Source organism: Pan troglodytes, chromosome 22 (assembly GCF_028858775.2).
Source record: "Pan troglodytes isolate AG18354 chromosome 22, NHGRI_mPanTro3-v2.0_pri, whole genome shotgun sequence".
Classification (NCBI taxonomy): Eukaryota; Metazoa; Chordata; class Mammalia; order Primates; family Hominidae; genus Pan; species Pan troglodytes.
Genome location: NC_072420.2, coordinates 45,954,690 through 45,961,753, shown reverse-complemented (window position 1 = coordinate 45,961,753; position 7,064 = coordinate 45,954,690). Strand labels below are relative to the sequence as shown.

The 7,064-nt window shown below is 60.3% G+C and overlaps 1 long non-coding RNA gene across 1 annotated transcript; it reads left to right on the top strand.

Annotated features, from left to right (window-relative positions):
* Positions 1-200: 200 nt before the first annotated feature.
* On the top strand, positions 201-1,920 carry LOC129138302 (uncharacterized). The gene is made up of 2 exons (XR_008541500.2): positions 201-1,458; positions 1,560-1,920. It is a non-coding gene; the product is annotated as an uncharacterized LOC129138302 (long non-coding RNA).
* The last annotated feature ends 5,144 nt before the right edge of the window (positions 1,921-7,064 follow it).

The window sequence follows — 7,064 nt, the reverse complement described above, 5'->3', positions numbered from 1 at the left end:
ATAGTTCCCACACCTAATCATGTCCGGGAGAGGTCGGTGGGGGGGCGCCGGGAGCACATGCTGGGTGGGAACAAGGGCCCTTTGTGTGCCGTGGGCAGCTGTGGCTGCAGTAGCGAAGCTAAGAGGACCGGCTGTCTGGCCGCCTGGCTGCCCGGAGACAAGCGCTCTCCTTGTTGCGTCAGCGCCCGAGCCCAGCCCCTGCCTGGGCTGCGGGGGAGTCTGGGTCACTGGCTGCAGGGAGGGGCACGTTCTCACTCGTGGAACATTCTCAGGCCAACACAGTCACAAATGGGGTCACTTCTGATGGTGCTCGGCTGCCGCAGCTGCAAGCCATGAATCGCCCACGCTAGCTTTGGTTGGGGCAGAGTCCTAGGGCCTGAGTGAGAGATGAAGCAGGAGGGACAGTGGACCAGCCAGGCTCCCTGCGAGGTCCTCCCAATGGCACCTGAGGATGGGGAAGCAAGGGTGGCCTGAGGGACCCTGCAGCCTCTGTAGGCACCCCTTCCTCTGTTGCCTGGCCTGAGCACAGCTGCCCTAGGACCAGCAGAGCCTACACCTCACCGCTCCCTCCCGCAGAGGGTGCGGCAGAGCGAGGGCCCACCTTCCACCAGAGACTCCACCCTCACTTCGGAGAAAGCTGAATTCAGAAAGACCCACTCCTTCCCACGCAGGCAGGGAGGGTGCCCGGTGGGGGTCTGGGCTCCATGGAGGAGGTATTGGAGCAGGACAGCGGGCAGCTTTAGGGGACGCAGCCTCTAGGCCGGTCTGAGCCCCAAGGGTCAGGAGATCGGTTACGCACAGGAGACCGAGCACGTGAGCGCATGCAGGGAGGCCGGCGGGGCTGACAGGAGGTGCGATGTAGAGAGGACGGCAGCCACAGCGGCGCACACGGTATTAGATTCACCTCGGAAGCACCGGAATGCAGGGTTCCCAATACAAATAGGTAGAAGAATCTGCAGATGAAATGTGTGTGTGCGTGCGTCTGCAAAGTAAGAAAATGCCAGGAAACATGGATGGAAAAGGCACAGATGCCAGCCTGAAGGGTCCCCCGCTGAGACAAACTTAACAACAAAATAAACTAAAGAAGGACAGGAACAGATGATGGCCCATGCATAAAATGAGACTCTGTGGTTCTATATAGATGTCAATATACTTAATTAATAAATGGGGGAAAAAGAAAGCTCACCCACCCCGGTAGAATTCCAGTTGATAAGTGACCGCATGAGGAATTCCCCCCGGCAGCCGTTGCTGTCACAATTAATTCAGGCAACAAGAACATCAGTCAGTGCCAAACCTGGTGGCGAACGTGGAGTGAAGAATGGGGTTTTACATCACCTCTGAGTGTCCCCACGAAATGTGCATGAATGACAGAGAAGGAAGGAATTTCCAGTGGAGACCCCTGCAGACGCCACGTTCCCCAGATGGTCAAGGTCAATGCCCCCTGGAGTGGACACATTGGTACGCCCACCTCCCAATCCAGATGAACCAGCTCCCTCCACCGACAACCTGCGTCTAACCATGAAATAAACCGAAACTGACAGTATTTCTCTTTTCCACAGAGTCAAGGTCTTAGAAGTCAAGGAGAGACTGAGGACTGTTCCAGGTTGAAGATGAGCATGAAGTCTTATAATCCCTGTAATCCCAGCACTTTGGGAGGCCGAGGTGGGCAGATCACCTGAGGTCAGGAGTTCGACACCAGCCTGGCCAACCAACATGGTGAAACCACGTCTCTACTACAAATACAAAAATTAGCCAGATGTGGTGGCACATGTCTGTAGTACCAGTTACTCGAGAGGCTGAGGCAGGAGAATCGCTTGAACCTGGGAGACGGAGCTTGCAGTGAGCCGAGATCGCACCACTGCACTCCAGCCTGGGCGACAGAGTGAGATTCCTTCTCAAAAAAAAAAAAAAAGAAAGAAAGAAAGAAAGAAAGAAAGAAAGAAAGAAAGAAAGAAAGAAGGCATTATTGGGACAGTTGGTAAAACCCAAATAGGTCTCTAGGTGAAGAATACGTACTCTTTGTACTATTCTTGCAACTTTTTGGTGTATTTGAAATTGTTTTGAAATAAAAAGTAAAATTAAAAGCGAGAAGCACCCTGTGTGGCTGGCACCCTGGCTGCTCGCATCTGCAGGAAGCATGGTGGGGCTGGGAGGTCCCAGGCTGCCACGGCCCCTTTGTGCTGCTGTAAGAAGGTACCTGTGACTGGGTGACTCATAAGGAGCAGAAATGTACTGCTCACAGCTCTGGAGTCTGGGAAGTCTAAAACCAGGGCCCCGGCAGGTTTGGTGTTTGGCGAGGACTGCTCTCTGCTTCCAAGATGCCCCTTGTTACCGTGTCCTCTCATAGCAGAAGGCGGGAGGGCAAAAGGGGCCTGGCCAGTCAGACAGCCCTTTTGTAAGGCTCTAATCCTACCCTTGACGGTGGAACCCTCACGGCCTAACCCTCCCGAAGGCCTCACCTCTGAACACTGTTGCACTGGGGATTAAGTTGCAACATGGATTTCGGAGGAACAGACATTGGAACCACAGCAGTGTCATCGCTCCCAGGCTGAGACCCCACCTTGGCTCTCTGCCCCTGGCATCTCCTCCCTGGCCCCTGGAGAGACACAGGAGGAGAGAAGGGCTGTTCTGTCGGAATCACAAGGCCGAGTGGACGCTCACCTGAGGGAGGGCACCTGCAGCCTGGCTGGCCCCAGGGATCTGTGGGCACGGAGCATGTGGCTGGGTGCCTATCACCTTCTTCCCCACTTTACCCTGGGCATCCAGCCCCTGGACCACGACTGCCAGGCACGGAGCAGGTGTGGAGGAGTGTCAGCACGATGAAATTCACCCACACCACGGCTGCCACAGATGGACAGCCTCATGGAGAGGTGTGGCCAGGGGAGCAGGGGAGGGGCCTGTGGGGTCAGGTGGTCCAGAGGAGAGCCTTCTGGCAGGGGGGCTTGTGAGAGCGTTCCAAGAAGGTGGGCAAGCTCAGCCAGGAGGGTGGAAGGGTGAGACGGTCCAGGCCAGAGGACGGCAGCCGCAGTGGGAGGGAAGGTGAGAGGCCCTGTGGTCTGGCTGGAACTGAACAGATGACAGCAGCAGGGGTAAACATGGTGGGAAGGTGGGGGCCCAAGCCGGTCCTTGGAGCTCAGAGAGCGTCTGGCTTTGGTCTGGGCTATGTTTGGTGTGATGGCTGGGGGAGTTGCTGAGGTGGGAACGCCCTTGAGGGCTCTACCTTGAAGGGTGGGATTATGCCTTAGGAAAGGGCTGTCCGAGGGTCCCTGTTTACAGGGAGATGGTTGATGTGGGAGGGAGTTCTGGCTGAACTCACAGTGCCCAAGGGCTGACCAATAACGAGCCCAGCCCAGTGTGGCCCAAACCTTGCTCGGCAGCTGGGACGGAGGACCATGAACGGGGGCTTGGCGTCCCACATCGATTCTCCCACAGTCCTGCAGGGTGGGGCCCACTGTCCAGGTGCTGCAGGGCCAGGGCCTCCGGGACCCCCCTGGCTGGCAGTCAACGGCTCCTCCCACCCTCCCAGGGCCCCTCTGTGCGCTCTGGGTCCTCAACTCCTTCTTGGGAGTCAGACTGGACAGGGCCACCCCAGTGACTCCCTTTTACTGTAATCACCTCCTTAAAGGCCCCACCTCCAAATCCAGTCCCACTCTGAGGTCCTGGGAGTTGAGGATCCAGTATATGGATTTTGGGGGCCCCACTCAGCCCTGACACTGCGCTGGACAGAGCATGCCTCAAATTCCAAGGGTGATGAATTCGCTGTGACCACACTTCTGTCGTTAAACATCATCAATAACCAGGTGCTGACATTTGCTGGACAGGTGCCGCCCACAGCCCCTCGCTGCCCTGGGTCCAGCTGATGCTCAGCTCCATGGTCCGGCCGCTGCTGGTGGCGGTGTTGGCCCAAGGGTGATGCTCTTCTCCCTCTGCCGGGAACACCCCTGGCAAGGACGCTGCCCACCCATCCCCGCACATGGAAAGGAGGTGAGGCAGCTGCGGCATCTTCACAGAACACGTACCCCCGACACGCACCAGGACATGGCTCGAGGCCCGGGCTTCCCACACACCCATGGGCTTCCAGCACGTCCTTCCCACATCAGACACCAGACAGAGCCGGTGCAGGTGGCTTCCGGGTGGCATGTCCCTTCGGATGGGCTCTGCCGTCCCTGTCATGTGCACCAGCTGCTGCGTCCACCTTTAGTGCCAGCTCTGGGGGCCTAAGCAGGAGCTCAGGGACATGGAGACCGTGGAGAGGAGGCATTCACTGTGGGGTGTCCCAGGGCTGGGCACCAAGGCAGGACCTCCGTGTGCCCCGAATGCCGGCTTCCCTGGAGACTGCAGCCAGCCGGGATCTCTCACATCAGCCTCCCAAGACCACCGTGAGGGGGGCGCTTAGGAGCAGAAACACCCAGGCCGAGCAGGATGAGCAGGTGAAGCTGCCCAACGCAGGGGACAGGACACAGAGGCGACTCACGAGCCTGGGGCTCCAGCAGCAGCCAGGCGGATCCCGCCACACCTTTCGCTCTCAGCTACCAGTCTGCCTGCCACCATCACCTTCCCGCGTGTGACTGGGGCCCTGGCTCCCCAAGCAGCCGCTGACTCCCGGACGCCTGCTGGCCAGGCCCCGGTCATGAGTGCATCCGGGGAAGGCTTCGGGCTTACAGGAACGGAAGGAAAAGCCATCCAGCCTCCCCGACCCTCCACACGGAAGCTGAGGGGTTCCCCACACACCGGCTGCCGGGGACTGCCTCAACTCTGGTTTTGGCACAGACAGGCCCTGCTGTGTCCGTCATCTCTGATGGAAGTGACAGCCGTTTCCCCTGCAGACAGGCCAGAGCGGCCCATCCACGCTCCACGGTGTGAGGCCAGTGGTGGCGTCCCCAGGGCCACAGCCCAGTGAGGGTGAGGTGGGGGAGCGTCCTGGCTGAGGGCTGGGCTGCCTCCCGCGTGCTCTGGGGAGCAATGCTTCCGCACCACCCCCGCCCCTTCCTGGCTTCTGTGAAACTGAACATCTCCAAGTAAATATTTTAACTGCTAAGCACAGGCCGTGCTTCGAGGCTTCGTGACGAAGACGTGGAAACCGCAACCCTGACCTCGCCGTCAGAGCCGGGCCTGCATTTCCCAGTCAGCACGTGTGTCCCTTCTCCTCAGCAACCGCCAGCCCTGGGACAAGCCCCACCCCACCCTGGTTACCCTCAGCTGCGAGACGGGAGGTGCCGGGCACAGCCAGGACTGCATCTGGTCCGTGCTGCGGGGATGCGGCCCCGCGTGGGGCCGGGGCTCAGATCAGCCTCCTGTCGGGTTGAGCGGGGAGGCACACACCTGCCCCAGACTGCAGCTCAGAAGAGGCAGAGGCGAGGGTCAAGCGTTCCACACCCCGAGGTCCCCGGGGGCCCCGTCAGAGAAGGTGGGGGTCTCAGGGAGCTTTGGGCTTTGCTCTGCCTCCTGGGCCTGACCCTGGCCAGAGCTGAACCTTCTAGAAGCCAGGAAAAGTCGGGACCAATTCCTGGACTAGACTCCCTGCCGAGCCTGCCCCTGAGTGCCCTGTGGCCTGGGTGTGGGAACCCAGAGGGAGACTGTGCTGGTATCACCGGGGGCCTTCTGGCGGTCAGGATGGCTCACAGGGAGGCACTGGGGGGCTGTGGCCAACCTGTGGGACCTGTCCACCCCCAGGGCTGCTGTGAGGCCTAAACGTGGCAGGGGCTCCCCGATGTGAGTCCTACAACGCTCAGTGTCGGACGGGGGGCAGGACCCACAGGCCCCTCTCAATGAAACCTACAGAGGCCCCTGCAGGTGACCTCGAGGGAGGCCACAGAGAGCACGACCCACGTGGGGGAAGAGAGCACCTGCCCCACAAAAGACAAATCAAGTTGCTGCCAAGGAGCCGGCGAGTTTGGGGCGGATGAAGTCACAGGATCACCCACAGCGAAAACAGGGAGGCGGCCACACCCCCCCCACCTGGGGAGCCTCAGGGGCGGCCGGGGCCACGGGGGTGGCACGAGGCGGGCGACACCGGGCAGCAGGCGGGGGCGGCGCTCCGGGAAGCAGGGTCCGACCGGAGACGTGGGGATCTCGGGGCGGTTTCGGGTTTTACTCTGCTTTGCCTGCGGCTGAGCACTGCTGAAGGGTGGTGTTGAGCTAACGGGATGCTGAGGCGGAGGAGGAGGGAGGAGCAAGTCCTGGGGGAGGCAGCAGGGGAAGAGCAGAGGCCCCCGGAGGGGAGTGGACGGCTGCGGGTGTGGGGGGCTTCTGGGACAGGTGAGGGTGTAGGGCGGCCCTCTGACCCGAGAGCCACCCGAGAGGCCCGAGCGACGGTCCTGGCGTCTTCACCTCCTGCAGGCGGCGCCCAGGACTCACTGGAAGTCAGGAGCTGCCTGAGACCCCGCAGGGGCACCCACTGCGTGCCTTGGGGTGGGACGTTCTGGGTAGGGGGGCTCCGAAAAAGAGCCACAGAAGGGGATGAACCGCATGAGGGTCTGAAGGACGGGCTACGTGGGGCCGAGATCCTCAGCAGAGACAGTTCCCAGGCTCGTCCCCCTCCCCCAGCGCTGTGCAGCGCCTGCCGGTGTTCAAAGCCATTTCCTGACTTTCTCATGGTCTGGGATTCCCAGTTTCATGAGATTAAGATAGAAAGTTGTGGTTTGCGAAACATTGTGCAGTTAGAGGATGAACATTCCATCAATGGGAGCCTCAAGTGGTCTGAAGGGAAGGCCAGCTGTGGGAAACCTCTCCCAGACGACTGTCATTGTGCAGAGGGGCGGGGCCCCAGGGACCCCGGGGTATGGAATGCTTGACCCTCACCTCTCACCTCTCACCTCTGCAGGTCCTGGGCGCAGACTTCACCTTCTGGACCTTCTCCTATCCGGAAAGTACGTGGCCCACACAGTGGTGCGAGGAGCCTTGGGCTGGGCAGCTGCTGGCCTGGATCCGAGTCCTGCCCTGGCGAAAGTGCTGATTACTTTACATACTTCTACATCTGCAGAACCAGGTGATTGATCCTCAAAGCCCAGCCAGCTCCAGCAAGCTCTGGTACCTGCAACCACGGGCCGCCCTGTGCCCGGCCC